At 36.9% G+C, this 16,216-nt stretch overlaps 1 protein-coding gene across 12 annotated transcripts in view; it reads right to left on the bottom strand.

The window, feature by feature from the left end:
* The window catches only part of RAP1A (RAP1A, member of RAS oncogene family), an 81,061-nt gene that overhangs the window by 52,531 nt on the left and 12,314 nt on the right, over nt 1-16,216 (bottom strand). The window lies entirely within an intron of this gene.

Raw genomic sequence — 16,216 nt, 5'->3', positions numbered from 1 at the left:
TCAATAAGAAATAAGTATTAAAATTCTCTCTACAAGCATATAAAGGGCTAACTTTGAGGCCTATCTCTGGACTAAGCTTGTTATCTGGGAGAAAGTATTTACAGTCAAATCAAAAACCTGAATATGGAGACACCTTTAGTACTACTAAAGCCTTGAGGGGCAGGGTTCAAAGGGAGACACTACAATTAAATATCTATAATTAAAATTTCTATAAGTTACAATCTTAGATCTAGAGCCCTGTTTCTAACAATGCCTTTCGCTGGCTGGAAGCGAATAATTGAAATATTAGCCTGAATCAATCTGTAAGGCACACCAAGCAGAGCAAACCTCAAACTTACTTCACTATCTAGATTGATACAGAAAAAACAATACTGCAATGGTCCCTAATGCCACAAATACCTATTATGTTTATCTACTGAAAATGAGACAATGAAAGATAAAGGAAGATAAAGCCAGTTACCCAAATTTAACAAGAAAAAAATACTATAATCCCATTTCTCAAAGTGTTGGTTTGATTAACTTATCAACTATATAGTCTGTAGGTAACGAAAACTGTTGGAAAAAGCCAAACACTTTTCAAAAAAGCAAACTGGTTCTGTGTTGAGAAGATGCTCCACTCTAAGGGATGCATTCATTTTTTAATTCCCTAAGTCTACATTTGCTGAAATTTATTTACAAATTGGGCACCAAGTTTTTTTTTAAAAAAAGGAAAGAAAAGGAAATATCATGGAGAACTTAAAAGACAGAGCAACACATGCTGTCTTTCCAAATTAGAAAAAAACACCTCTAGCTCTAACTGGCAGAGCTCCTCTACTAAGTAGCCAGAAGTATACTAGTGGATACAAACAGACAAAAATGAAAAAGTCTGCCAAGTTAACGTTATGAGAGAAAAGAGAAAGAGTAGAAAAAATGTGGTCATTTACTAGGGTTCTGTCAAAACTAGGTGGTGGAGCATACAAAAGGAAACAGAGAGGCTGACTTTTACAAGGATATCTTACTATTAGCACACAAAAATGGAGCAAAAACTATTGTGCAGTCCAAATATGACCATGAAAAAAGCTACTCATCATTAAGAATTATTGGAAACTGTCTAAATAAATATCCTTTTTTTCAATACGTGGCCTGGCATAATCATACTTGTGTGTGCGTGAGTGTGTGTGTGTGCATGTGTGTATGTGTGTGTGTTTTGAGGAAACCCCCACAGCAGTTTTTCCACTTCACTGAAACTTCTGACACTGTGATCCCTTTGTCATCTCACAGACTATCATCTTTCTTTCCCTCCTAAACCTGGACTCCAAGAGTGATCATCGGTGTAACTTAATAGTAGCTAAGCACAGACTTTGAACCTAAGTTCCTGGATTTGAAGTCCAGCTCTGACACTTGCACTGTCATATAAGGCAATGTCTTAACCTCTCTGTGCCTCAGTTTCATCACTGGGAAAACAGTGCCTACTTCACAGGGTTATTCTGAGTAAATGAGTTAGTATCTTTAAAGCAAACATAACTGTGCCTAGCACAGAGTAAGGACTCTGGAAGTGTTTGCTCTTTATCATCATCACCATTTTTGTCTGAGTTATTCTTTGCCCAGCACCCTCTGTGTCATGTATTCCTCTTTCCCCCCAAATCAGCTGGTAACATCAACCATGAATGAATCTTAAAATCTCTCCTCATTGCTGGAGAAAATACCATTACGTAAGTGATGTCACTACTACAAATTTCTGATATGAAATCTCACCTGGGCCCTCAGTACCGCATATCAATCCTTTTACCAATCTCTGCTCTACTTCCTCTCTCATTCTCTCCCCTCACTGATAAACTTACCAAGTCCAGTCACTATCATCTTTTCCCCTCAAGTCCCACTCAGTGGATAAAGTTGTCCCTCCTCACATTTAAGGTTATTTTTGCATGTCTAGTAACCCTTCCTCCTCTTTTTGGTTATCCTGACACTCTGTGGGGAAATAACCTGTTTCCCGCACAGCAGTTTTGGTGGGAACGTCAGTCAAAGTGTTCCACCCACCACTAGGCAAGGGAGATATCGCACCAAGGGATGTCGAGGGATGCCAATTAGGCTGAATTTCTTACGATGCTGAATCTTGAGCAGAATGATGTGAAGATGGAAAATGGTTAGAGTTGATTCATTCTGACTGTGGTACACTACTGAAGACACTGTTCGTTGTTGCTACCTAGGTCCTGACCCCTGCAAACTGTCCTGGTTCTTCTTGGGGTTTCCTGAGGCCTGCATACTTTTTTCTTACGTAAATTCTGTTATTCAACATCCATCATATAAACATCTTTTTTTCTGCTTAAATTAACCATTTCAGTCATTTGTTCATCCTTTAATTGGAAAAATATTTATTGAACTATGTGATGGTTAGCTGTGTCAACCTTGTTAAGCTATAGTAGCCAGTTATTCAAACAAACACTAATCTAGGTGCTGCTGTGAAGGTGTTATGTAACTGTTGTTAACATCAAGGAGATTACTAATAATGTGAGGAGGCCTTCTTTAACCAACTGAAAGCCCATAAGGGCAAAAATGAGGTTTCACTAAAGAAGAAATTCCGTCGTGAGAATTTCTGCCAAAGCTTCCAGCTGGTCTGCCCTATAGATTTGGACTTGCCAGCCCCCACAACCATAGAAGCCAATTCCTTGAAATAAACCTCTTTATTTTTACACACACACACAAAATGTATATGTGTATATGTATAATGCGTGTGTGCGCACGCACACGCTGTAATCCTACTGGTCTGTTTCTCTGGAGAACCCTGACTAATACAAACATCTGCTGTATACTGGTGCTGAGAACAAGACAAAGTCTGTTTCTGTTGCTTGCAACCAAAGAAAGCCCAGTACAGTTATATATGTCACTGTTTGAGAAAGAGAGTCCACAAAGATTTCACTGTTTGACACATGTGCTGATAGTTTAAGATCAAAGCTGTGAGTAGAATTTTTAAATTCTAAACCTATTAGCAATAAAACTAATTTTCTAGATTCCTCCAAAATACAGGGAAATTAAATAATGATGGCATCCTTAAGAAAGAAAGGGTGTCTAAAACAGCTGTCAGAATGTGCGGGTTCCTTTACTCTATCTAGTTCAGGGATCAGCAAACTATGACCCATAGGCCAAATCCAGTCCACTGCCTGTTTCTGTGTGGCCTATAAACTAAGAATGGTTTTCGCATTCTTAAATAATTTTTTTTAAATCAAAAGAAAAACAGTACTTTGTGATATGTGAAAATTACATGATATTCAAATTTCAGTGTTCATAATAAAGTGGACACAGCCATGCACATCTGTTTACATATAGTCTACGGCTGCTTTTGCCCTACAACAGAACTGAATATTGCAACACAGACAACATGACCCTAAAAACCTGAAATATTTATCATCTGTCTCTTTAGAAAAAAGTTTGTTGACCCCAGTCTAGTTTATCAAAGAAAAGCATTAACCTATCTTCAGGAGGAATGGGTAGCAAAAGGGAGGAAATGTTAGAAAGGAGGATACAAGAAAAGGAATAAATTAATTGTAGCTATTATTCTTTGAATCCTCACCATGTATGTACAAAACACTGTTTGGAGCACTTTACATATATTAATATTTTTAATCCTTACAACATTCTTATGAGTTGGAGACCATTATCTTGATTTTATAGATGAGGCAGAGAGGCTAAAACAAACCTGCCCAAGCGCAACAGACATAAATTACAGAACCAGGATTACAACCCAGGCTGTTTGCCTCTAGCGTCTGTGTGGTTAACCACATCATACTGCTTTATCACTCATCTTCTTGTCTATCTAATCTGCACAGCATTAGTGATGTTGGTTTTCCTTAAAGTATTACAAACTTTGTAGATGAACCAACAATGGAATAAATGAAGAAGTTTGTGGCAGTGTATTCCTCAGAGAACTTGAGGGATGACAAAGACCTATGCCTATCTTCCTGCTTGAAGACAGAAAACTCAGGAAGATGCCCCACTGGATTCAATCAGTGCCTCCCCCAAACCATACCTGAACTCAGAAGCTCAGGCAAGCTTCTATATGAAGGCTAAGATAAAGCATGTTCTCCTTCCAAATGTCTTGCCTCATGATCAATTAAATAAGAATCTGGATGGTGGAGCTGTGATGTGGATATTTCTTAAAACTCCTCAGTGAATTCTAATATACAGCCAATCCTGGGTTGAGACCTACCACAGTGTTATTTCTCTCCTTTCAAGGAGAGTGGTGATCAAAAGAAAAGAATACAGGGGAGGGGAGGGGCAAAGGTAGAGATGGGGAAACTTGACAAACTTATCTTCCAAGAATGGAATTTTCATTTAGCACCATTGCATGCTAGTAAAGTGCATTTCTAGTCTTCATGTCTCAGCTCTACATCTAAAAACTTAAAAAAAAAAAAGCAGGTATAAAAACAAAGCTAAATATTTTTACATATACAAGTATATATGTTTACACAAGAAATTTCTATAAGATACATAGTGAACTGATAACTATTATTTTTGCCTTATCTGTATTTTTTACTAAAACTGTTTTTCTGTCACATGTATTTCTTTTTATAATGTATTACTTGTTTAATTAAAAATAATTAATTTTTTTAAAACAGTATGGCTAAAAGGATTTTCAAGGATTACTTTAATTATACTTTGACACCATGTTCTTGGATTGGAAGAATCAACATTGTGAAAATGACTATACTACCCAAAGCAATCTACCGATTCAATGCAATCCCTATCAAATTACCACTGGCATTTTTTACAGAACTAGAACAAAAAATTTCACAATTTGTATGGAAACACAAAAGATCCCGAATAGCCAAAGCAATCTTGAGAACGAGAAATGGAGCTGGAGGAATTAGGCTCCCTGACTTCAGACTCTACTACAAGGCTACAGTAATCAAGACAATATGGTACTGGCACAAAAACAGAAATATAGATCAATGGAACAGGATAGAGAGCCCAGAGATAAACCCACACACATATGGTCACCTTATCTTTGATAAAGGAGGGAAGGATATACAGTGGAGAAAAGACAGCCTCTTCAATAAGTGGTGCTGGGAAAACTGGACAGCTACATGTAAAAGTATGAAATTAGAACAATCCCTAACACCACACACAAAAATAAACTCAAAATGGGTTAAAGACCTAAATGTAAGGCCAGACACTATCAAACTCTTAGAGGAAAACATAGGCAGAACACTATACGACATAAATCACAGCAAGATCCTTTTTGACCCATCTCCTACAGAAATGGAAATAAAAACACAAATAAATAAATGGGACCTAATGAAACTTAAAAGCTTTTGCACAGCAAAGGATACCATAAACAAGACCAAAAGACAACCCTCAGAATGGGAGAGAATATTTGCAAATGAAGCAACTGACAAAGGATTAATTTCCAAAATTTATAAGCAACTCATGCAGCTCAATAACAAAAAAACAAACAACCCAATCCAAAAATGGGCAGAAGAACTAAATAGACATTTCTCCAAAGAAGATATACAGATTGCTAACAAATACATGAAAGAATGCTCAACCTCATTAATCATTAGAGAAATGCAAATCAAAACTACAATGAGATATCATCTCACACCGGTCAGATTGGCCATCATCAAAAACTCTAGAAACAATAAATGCTGGAGAGGGTGTGGAGAAAAGGGAACCCTCTTGCACTGCTGGTGGGAATGTAAATTGATACAGCCGCTATGGAGAACAGTATGGAGGTTCCTTAAAAAACTACAAATAGAACTACCATACGACCCAGCAATCCCACTACTGAGAAAACCATAATTCAGAAAGACTCATGTACCAAAATGTTCATTGCAGCTCTATTTACAATAGCCAGGACACGGAAGCAACCTAAGTGTCCATCAACAGATGAATGGATAAAGAAGATGTGGCACATATATACAATGGAATATTACTCAGCCATAAAAAGAAATGAAACTGAGTTATTTATAATGAGGTGGATGGACCTGGAGTCTGTCATACAGAGTGAAGTAAGTCAGAAGGAGAAAAACAAATACCGTATGCTAACACATATATAGGGACTCTAAGGGAAAAAAATGTCATGAAGAGATTAGTGGTAGGACGGGAATAAAACACAGACTTACTCGAGCATGGACTTGAGGATATGGGGAGGGGGAGGGGTGGGCTGTGACGAAGTGGGGGAGTGGCAGGGACATATATACACTGTCAAATGTAAATTAGATAGCTGGTGGGAAGCTGCTGCATAGCACAGGGAGATCACCTCTGTGCTTTGTGACCGCCTGGGGGGGTGGGATAGGGAGGGTGGGAGAGAGGGTGATGCAAGAGGGAGGAGATGTGGGAGCATGTGTGTATGTATAACTGATTCAGTTTGTTGTAGAGGGAAAACTAACACACTATTGTAAAACAATTATACTCCAATAAAGATAAAAAAAAAAATTATACTTTGACTAGCAAAATAATTATGTAAAGAGCTAGTAAAAATTATTTGATTCCTTCCTAGAAAGCAGTTTACTTTTTGTCAGAGCACAAGACATAAAATCCCCTCAACCTTTATGTGCAGCAGAGATGTATATTCTAACAAATCTATTAAAGAATCTTTTCCACCAGATGACTATTCCACCAGTACCTGAAGTTTTACTGGTACTAATTTATCAAAATACTTAAACATGAGGGGAAATATTTTAAATAATAAAAAATAAAATGGAAATATTTCAAAGGTTTATGAACACAAATGTCTATTTTACATTCTAATTTTTATAATCATTTATAACGATCTCACATTATGTTTAAATAAAATCAAATATCCTCCTTATATGGACAATTCATTTAAATAAATCTGAAGTTTTTAATATGGCTTCAGGCTTCAGAAAAGAAAGTAGGCAATGGGGGTGGTTAAAACATTATCCAAGCAATCACACAAGCTCGGCCAAATGTCTAGGGTCATAGTGAGTTAATGCTCAAGCATGGCTTGTCATTTTCTTGCTACTGTGAGTCTGATTAAAAGATTCAGCTTCGTGTACATTAACAAAGTGTTTAAGTTAAAGTTTGCACCAAAGAATAAAATCTCAAACCTGGTTAAACGGTAAGCCTCAAGAGACAAAAATCACATTTGAGATGTCAATTTTTTAAACATAACTCGCAAGAAAGACCATACCACAAGGGAAAATGGTTGGTTTTTCACTTGGCTAGATGAAGAACCATGACCCAAAGCAATGTGAGCCTCTGTAATGAGCCTAAGCTAGCTGTGGTAGCAACTCAACTCCAAGAGAGACTACTCTTAGAAAACAGTCCTGTCTGAATTGCCTAGGTACTGAATATCATTTATTCTATTTATTATGATTAGTTTTTAACCTGGGTGAACATAGTACTCTCAGGAGAGATTTTTCATTACAAAGGTAAACTAAGTCTTCCAGAACACTAAGAGCATTTGAAAGTCTCACTCAAAAGTGTGTCTTAGGGAGTTCCCTGGCGATCCAGCGGTTAGACTCCACGCTTTCACTGCCAGGGGGCACAGGTTCAATCCCTGGTCCAGGAACTAATATCTCACAAGCCATGTGGCACAGCCAGAAACAAATAAATAAATACATAAATAAAATTTAAAAACAAAAGTGTGTCTTAAGAAAAAAGTTAGGTCATAGATAGAATCATAGTAAGTAGGGTCAGAATCAACATTTAAAGATTTTAGTAATGGTGTGAGCAGTTAAATTTAAATTTAAAGGAGAAACTGTCTCAGAAAAAAATTAGTGCCTTAAAAAAAGAGCCTAAAAACACTTCTACTTTGAAAACCAAAGCATAGGGGCTTCCCTGGTGGCGTAGTGGTTAAGAATCTGCCCGCCAATGCAGGGGACACGGGTTCAAGCCCTGGTCCGGAAAGATCTCACATGCCGCGGAACAACTAAGCCCGTGTACCACAACTACTGAGCCCGCGCGCCACAACTACTGAAGTCTGCATGCCTAGAGCCCATGCTCCGCAACAAGAGAAGCCACCTCAATGAGAAGCCCACGTGCCACAAGGAAGAGTAGCCCCCACTTGCCGCAACTAAAGAAAGCCCACGTGCAAAGACCCAAAGCAGCCGAAAATAAATAAATTAAATAAATTTATTTTTTAAAAAAAGAAAACCAAAGCATAAAATTCTTCTGCAACGTTTAATAGATCTATTCTATTTTGAACTTTATGAACTCTAAACCTCAGAAAAATGTATGAATAACTCTGAAGACAATAATATAAAGAAACTGTGTAAAAATTAGCAGAAACAGCATATTATGATATCTAAAATAAGTACATTACCAAAAATGTACAAAGAGAGAGAGAATATATCTCCTTTTAAAAGGAATAAAAGTTAGATAGCAGAGAGAGTATATATCCAAGAAACTTCAATCAAAAAACCAAAGATTAAAAGACATACTGGACAGAAATGTTGTGGTTCCACGTATTTCCACAGAACTCGCAGCTCAACAACTTGTTTGTCTACTTTGCAACTTAGAGGTACTTTTAGAGTTCTGAATTACTGCCAGGCACTAAAAGTTCTCAAGCCTAAAAATGTCAATCCTCAAAAATCTGTATTATTCTAATCTAGTTAAAATACATATATCAATACTTGTGTTTTAGAAAACAAAAGAAACAAAACCTAGCCAAATTTAAATTTGTAATCTGAAAAATATACAAAAGCACATCTGCCTACTTAACAGAACTTTTTATATTTCCAGATATAAAAGTACAACACTGGGCTTCCCTGGTGGCACAGTGGTTGAGAGTCTGCCTGCTGATGAGGGGACACGGGTTCATGCCCCAGTCCGGGAGGATCCCACATGCCACGGAGCGGCTGGACCCGTGAGACATGGCCACTGAGCCAGAGCGTCCAGAGCCTGTGCTCCGCAACGGGAGAGGCCACAGCAGTGAGAAGCCAGCGTACCACAAAAAAAAAAAAAAAAAAAAAAAAAAAGTACAACACTACAGTAATGAAAATCTAGTACCAACATCAGAGTAGCCAGGTAAAGGAATGAAAAAGAAGTGAAAGCCTAAAAAGAGACTCAAGCATATAATGCAATTCCAATTCTTAAATAATCCAGCAATTCCACCATAAATGGGAATTTATGATACAGAAAAACACAAGCAAACAAAGATATATGCCAAAAACAAAAATAAAAAACAGGAAACAAAAGGCCCTCCAATAAAAGAATGGATAAATGTACATCAGTTCAGTAGAACATTGCTAAAAAGAAATGGGATAAGTTACATATAGTGATATGAAAAGATGACCAAAATGCCTTGGGCAAAAAAGCAATTTGCCATAGTTTAAGTTCAGTCTATTATTCTTTTTTAAAAGATAGGGACTTCCCTGGTGGTCTAGTGGTTGGGACTCTGTGCTTCCAATGCAGGGGGTGTGGGTTCAATTGCTGGTGGGGGAACTAGGATCCCAAATGTGGTGTGGTGCAGCCAAAATTAATAAATTTTTTAAAATAAAATAAATTTTTTAAAAAGATAGATACAGGTTTATAAAACTACTTATGTTAGAAATACACAGGAAAAAGCTGGACAAATATTCACATTAATAGTGGCTGTCCTTGGGGAAAGGGACTTTCGATAAGTTATACATATCAAAAATATTAAGATACACAGAATAAAATAATTCTGCTTCTTGGAATTCATCCTAAGGAAATAATTTAGAATGCTTGGAAAAATTCAACTACAATGATATTCATAGCAGAGCTTTTATAATAAAAAATTGAGGGACTTCCCTGGTGGTGCAGTGGTTAAGACTGAACTCCGGATGCAGGGGGCCCAGGTTCGATCCCTAGCCAGGGAACTAGATCCCACATGCCGCAACTAAGGAGCCCACGTGCCACAACTAAGGAGCCCTTGAGCCTTAACTAAGGAGCCCACCTGTCACAACTAAGACCCAGTGCAACCAAAAAAAAAAAAAAAATTGAAAACTATAGGGAATAATTTTTTAAAATGATTGCAAATTCACATAACAGAATACACCTATTGATATTATTTATCCATTAGATATATTAAAATATATTCATTTTCACAAAAAATTCACAATAATTTTTTTAAAAGGAGCATGAACTATTATGCATCCAATCTCATTTTCTGCAGGAAAATAGATATGCATTGAAAACCACTGGGCAAGAAGTATACCAAAATGTAAACAGACTGGGAGGTAAAACTAAGAGTGATTTTTCTTTTAGCTTATTGTATTCATTCTCAACAGGGGCAATATCGATCCTAAGGGGGTAAAAAAACCTTAACTCTTTTAGTGTACAAAGCACAGATTAATGTACAATAAGTAAACAAATATACAGTATAATACCTGTGGTATTAAAATTTAATTAGGGGGACAATTAGAAATATATATATATAAAGACTGGAGTGAGGGGAGCAAGTGATAACGGTAAAAAGGCTGAGAAACACTGCCTCATTGGTACTCTCATTTTTTCTACAATGAACTTGGTATTATTTGGGTCTGAATAAGTAATATATGCACATGAGCTACTTAAAGTTAAGACATAACATTAATTTTCATTATTAAATATAAAGTTTACTCCTATAGTCTTAAGGCTTTAAAAATACAATATTTAAAAAAAAATAATACTAAAATGAAAATGTATAGAGTAAGAAATTGAAAAAGTACTGCATCAGAATTATCTGGGATCCACTGGCAGAGTAAACTACAGATTCCTTGACCCTACTGCAGATATAATAAAATCAACATATCTATGGATGGGACTAGTAGCTTTTATTAAATGAGGCACACTTATATCATCATACCACTCCATGGAAATATGAAATCCAGACAGATATATATTTTAATCTGGTCTAAGAAATTTTTTAAGTTATGTACTTACGTGATAAAAATAAAAATAACCTAAAAGCCCGGAAATCTAGGAATTCCTGCTAACCTCCTCCCTTTCCTTTAAGGAACCTGGAGATTCAAATTTCTTCACAAACTATAAAACACACCCTATTATCCATTATCTCTACTGGGTACAAGGCACTGTGAAGAATATAAAAGAAATAAGCAAAATTCATAAATTTTGCCACTAAAATAAACTCACTTCAGTTAAATCTGCAAAATCCAGTATTAACTACTGGCCTTCTCAGGGCATCGTTCACAAAGAAACACAAGTTTTTAATCCCATGGTGAAAATTAAACAAGTAGGGAACAAAAGTCACTGTTAGGTAATAATAACTGGGATGTTGTCAGCTACATTCAATTTGCTAGTTAATAAACGTGTTTGGCATGTCAGCCTTGAAATATGCAAGATTCAAAATTCTGCCTACCCCAAATTACAAACCTCCCATGTTAAGGACTCTGAGTTTAAAACGTTAAACCACAAATGCCAAGATTTACTGTGTACATAAATAATGAATCTACCTAAGTGTACAGGTAGTAGTAGTCCCACTTAACTAAAAGAGAATACACTGGGTTAGTCAAAATGGATACAAAGGATTAAGACGTTGCTTCAGTCCCTAGTGATCTTCTCCATTTCGTATAGACATCTATGCCAACTTTTGGTGGTAGTAATAATAACGGCAGCAATGATATTTAAGTGCTTTTTGTACACCAGGCATACTTATTCAATCCTCAAACATGTCTTTTTCCATCTTACAGATGAAAACAACTGGGAAATAAAGAGGTGAAGGAACAGCTGGTAGATACTATATACAAACTTTCATAGTGTTTTGCCTGCTGACCACAAATACAGTATCAAATAACCAAATATTCAATGTGAGATTTGGTGTATCATTTATATAAATACATTTATATCTTGTAATTAAACAATTATCTATAAAACAGTATACAAATGAATGTAACTGAGGCAAACCTGAGTTAGAAGAATTAAAAGTTTTCCAAGTCATCATATCAATAGTACACTTTTCCCATTTCTCTCACTTGCTACACCAAGAAAACGAACTTAATTTTGATTGTTTTTGTTTTAAAGTACAGATTTTATCATTATATATAATTCCATTTCAGGAATGCATTTGTTTAATTCATCTGTAAAGCCTTTAACTCATTTTATCCCCAAAGAATCTTCATCTTTAAAAGCTTTATTAAATTTAATTTCATATTCTATAATGAACTCATCTTAGAATCTTCATTTTCTAATTATAAAATATATGAACATTGTATAAAATTCAGAAAGTTTAAATTTAAAAAGGAAAATAAAAATCACCTGTAATCCCAACTTCATGATAACAACTTTGATCCTACTGATGTTTCCTTTTTGCCTATATTCTACATACAAATAGAAACTTGTAAAAAATAAGAACTGAAATCAGGGGGCTTCCCTGGTGGCACAGTGGTTGAGAGTCTGCCTGCCGATGCAGGGGACAGGGGTTCGTGCCCTGGTCCGGGAAGATCCCACATGCCGCGGAGCGGCTGGGCCCGTTAGCCATGGCCGCTGAGCCTGCGTGTCCGGAGCCTGTGCTCCGCAACAGGAGAGGCCACAACAGTGAGAGGCCCGCATACCGCAAAAAAAAAAAAAAAAAAACAAACGACGAAAATAAGAACTGAAATCATACTATATAAACACTGTTAATAAACTTTTTCTCTCTTAACAATAGAGCATTTCTTTAAATGGTGCAGACAAAAGCAATAACATGATTGATTTTCTACAAAACACTTTGGTTTACAGGACTAAAAAAAATAGTCTCTTATACTGTGAAAATTAACCACAAGGTGGAGAGAGGATGGTTGGTCCTTCATATAGAGCCATCTCTCTTTTGCAAGTATTTGAACGCTTAAAAAAAAAATCATTGAAAAACTTTACTGATTAAATAGGCATTCTCTCTGTACTATTAAAAAACTTCACATGTCCACCTTCAGCACATCAACACACAGAAAACTTTAAATACATGGTTATGGAAATGTTATAGCTGCAAAAGATAAAAAATGTGACCATTCACTACAGACACAACTCAACCCAGTACAGCTGAACCTAAGCAGAGCCAGTTTGGAACACCACAAAGGAATGATTCTTTATATCCAGTGTTAAGGCCTACTGCTTACATACACACACAAGCAGATGGCACTGAGTGGTGACACAATCTCCAGCTTGTTCTGATGACAGTAGTACAAGTCTAAAGCATAATGGAAATAAGAGAATGACTACATCACCTAAAACCCTTCTACCCATAGTTTCAACTGTACTTGAGTTATAATGCTGTCATATTTTAAAGTAAAAATTATGACATTTGACTACTAGTGAGAAGTTACCAAACATTTATTTAAAATTCAAAAGAATGTCTTACAATGGAGTTTGTCCCAAGTGTGAAACTCAATATTCAAAAGGCACAGGAACTTTTTTTAAAGTTCCAGACTTATCATCTGGATGTAAAAGACACAACATCAAAATAACCTAATATCTGAAGATCTAAACAAATAAAGGTGGGTCTGAAGACATAAGATTCACCTTCCAACTGACTTGCCCATGTTTTTTCTTAAATTAATCTAATATTTTTAAATAATTAAATTTATAAAAGTGTTGCTTACATCAACTTTTAGATATACACATCAACAGGGCAAATTGATACTTGTACTTTATATGCAAAACAATTTTCTGAAGCATGAAAATCTCATGCCAGGGGGTTATGTATGTCATTACTAAACTGATTATATGATTAGAATAAAGAGCAGCAGGATACAACAGTTGAGCAGTTGAACGCTGTCATACAGAAAACTAGCCCTAAAAACCCCCAAAAACAAAAAAAGCACTTTGAGGATACCAAGAACCAAATATCACCTAAAGTTATCTTTTATAGACCCGTCATATTATAACCTTAGTCTCAGACAACTAGAGACAAGTTTAAAAATATGTTCCTTCTTCACAAAAACAACGCTCTTCATTCTGTCTAGGTTTATCGTACTTTGAACACAAATCAACAAGACAGATCCCATCCTTCATGAAGTAGTGATACTGCCATAAATGATGAGATTCATCATATCCTGTCAGAAGGTCCCTGTAGGCCACCATATCTAACCTAAAGTGTTCTTTCTACCCTTCAATGTTAATTTATCTCCTTTTAGCCCTCATTTCATCAATTTCATTTCTCTTTTGGTGAAGATAAATTTCTTTTCACAGTCTAGCATAGCAACTTCCGTGTGTCATCCATTTCCTTATGGTAAATCCTGTATTATAATCCCTCCCCTTTTGCAACCTTCCACTAAAATAGTTTCTTTCAATCTCTCGATTATCTGCATCTATTTTCATCTCTTAGGCATTCATTCCTATTAAGTATTCATTTAAAAGTACTCTAAACTTGGGCTTCCCTGGTGGCGCAGTGGTTGACAGTCCACCTGCCGATGCAGGGGACACGGGTTCTTGCCCCGGTCTGGGAAGATCCCACATGCCGCGGAGCGGCTGGGTCCGTGAGCCATGGACACTGAGCCTGTGCATCTGGGGCCTGTGCTCCGCAACGGGAGAGGCCACAACAGTGAGAGGCCCGCATACCGCAAAAAAAAAAAAAAAAAAAAAAAAGAAAAAAAGTACTCTAAACTTAATTTATTAAGATATTAATTCATTTGGGGCTTACCCTGGTGGCGAAGTGGTTAAGAATCTGCCTGCCAATGTAGGGAACACGGGTTTGAGCCCTGGTGCGGGAAAACCCCACATGCCGCGGAGAAACTAAGCCCGTGCGCCACAACTACTCAGCCTGCGCTCTAGAGCCCGCGAGCCACAACTACTGAAGCCCTCGTGCCACAAATACTGAAGCCCGTGTGCCTAGAGCCCATGCTCTGCAACAAGTGAAGCCACGGAAGTGAGAAGCCTGCGTACTGCAATGAAGAGTAGCCCCCGCTTGCCGCAACTAGAGAAAGCCTGCGCGCAGCAACGAAGACCCAACTCAGCCAAAAAAAAATTAATAGATTTATATTTAAAAAGATATTAATTCATTTGAAGGATTAGAAACTTTATAAATATGAAGTTTAGAGAGATCTCATACTGCTATTCTGCCTGAGTATTAACATCAGTAGAGGATAAAAAAAGCCCCCATTATGTATGTTTTTAACCCTACTAACCATTAAATGCCCCGGAATTATTAGTTCATATTTCTGAACAATAAATCACACACTATGGTGTACTAATAGAAGACAGAAATAAACACCCCGCCACACTGAAACAGTTAGAGATTACGTGGACAACTAATGTTGGCTGCATAAACATTTTGATTACTGTTGTTCCACCACCTCACTTCAAAAAAGTACAGTAAATTTTTAAACAATTATAAACAATTTAAGAGATACAAGCAGAACCAAAAGAAGATAATATCTTGAATGTGATTGCAAGGGTCTAAAGCAGATTTCTTTTAAAGCTGAAAACATTAGGGACTACTCAGGTAGTTAAAATCTTAGTGAAAATTATACTTTCTGAGTTTCTGGTCTTCATATCTCTCCTTAGAATTTTTACTGTGTGATTTATTTAAAGTAATTTAAGCTACATGGGGGGAGGAATTTTGCAGAGAAAAAGATAGGTGAAGTCTATTTCTGAAGAGTTTTTGAGACTCATCTAATAGAAGAAAAAGGGTGTGCTGCACTGAAAAAAAGATTAGAGGGATAGAGGCAGTATTCCGTCATTCACCTACTCATTCATTCATTCATTCACTCATTCATTCATTCATGTTTGCATGCAAGCAAAACACAAATATTTACTTATCATTTATTTTGTGCTTTGTACTGCAGTAGTCCTTTCCTCTGAAAGTTTGCAGTCAGCATTAACTTCTACAATTATGAGTCTGTGGCCTTCCCTGGTGGTGCAGTGGTTAAGAATCTGCCTGCCAACACCGGGGACACGGGTTCAAGCCCTCGTCCGGAAGATCCCACACGCCGCAACTAAGCCCGTGTGCCACAACTACTGAAGCCCGTGCACTCTAGGGCCTGCGTGCTACTACTACTGAGACTGCATGCTGCAACTACTGAAGCCCGTGCACCTAGAGCCCATGCTCTGCAACAAGAGAAGCCACCGCAATGAGAAACCCGCGCACCGCAATGAAGAGTACCTCCCACTCGCCGCAACTAGAAAAAGCCCATGCGCCGCAACGAAGACCCAGCACAGCCAAAAATAAATTTAAAAAAAAAAAGACTTTAATAAAAAGTTTGTGAATTTTCATAAATTATATAATTACCTTGGGTTTCATCATCTGCAAATAATGAACTATACCTATTTCACAGATCTGCTGTGCAGATGAAATGTGATATAAGGGTTTTACCTTCCCCCTCAAAAATACCAGTTCCCC

This window comes from Kogia breviceps, chromosome 1, assembly GCF_026419965.1.
Source record: "Kogia breviceps isolate mKogBre1 chromosome 1, mKogBre1 haplotype 1, whole genome shotgun sequence".
Taxonomy (NCBI): Eukaryota; Metazoa; Chordata; class Mammalia; order Artiodactyla; family Physeteridae; genus Kogia; species Kogia breviceps.
The sequence above is the reverse complement of the archived record's forward strand: the minus strand, read 5'-3'. Positions and strand labels throughout refer to the sequence as shown.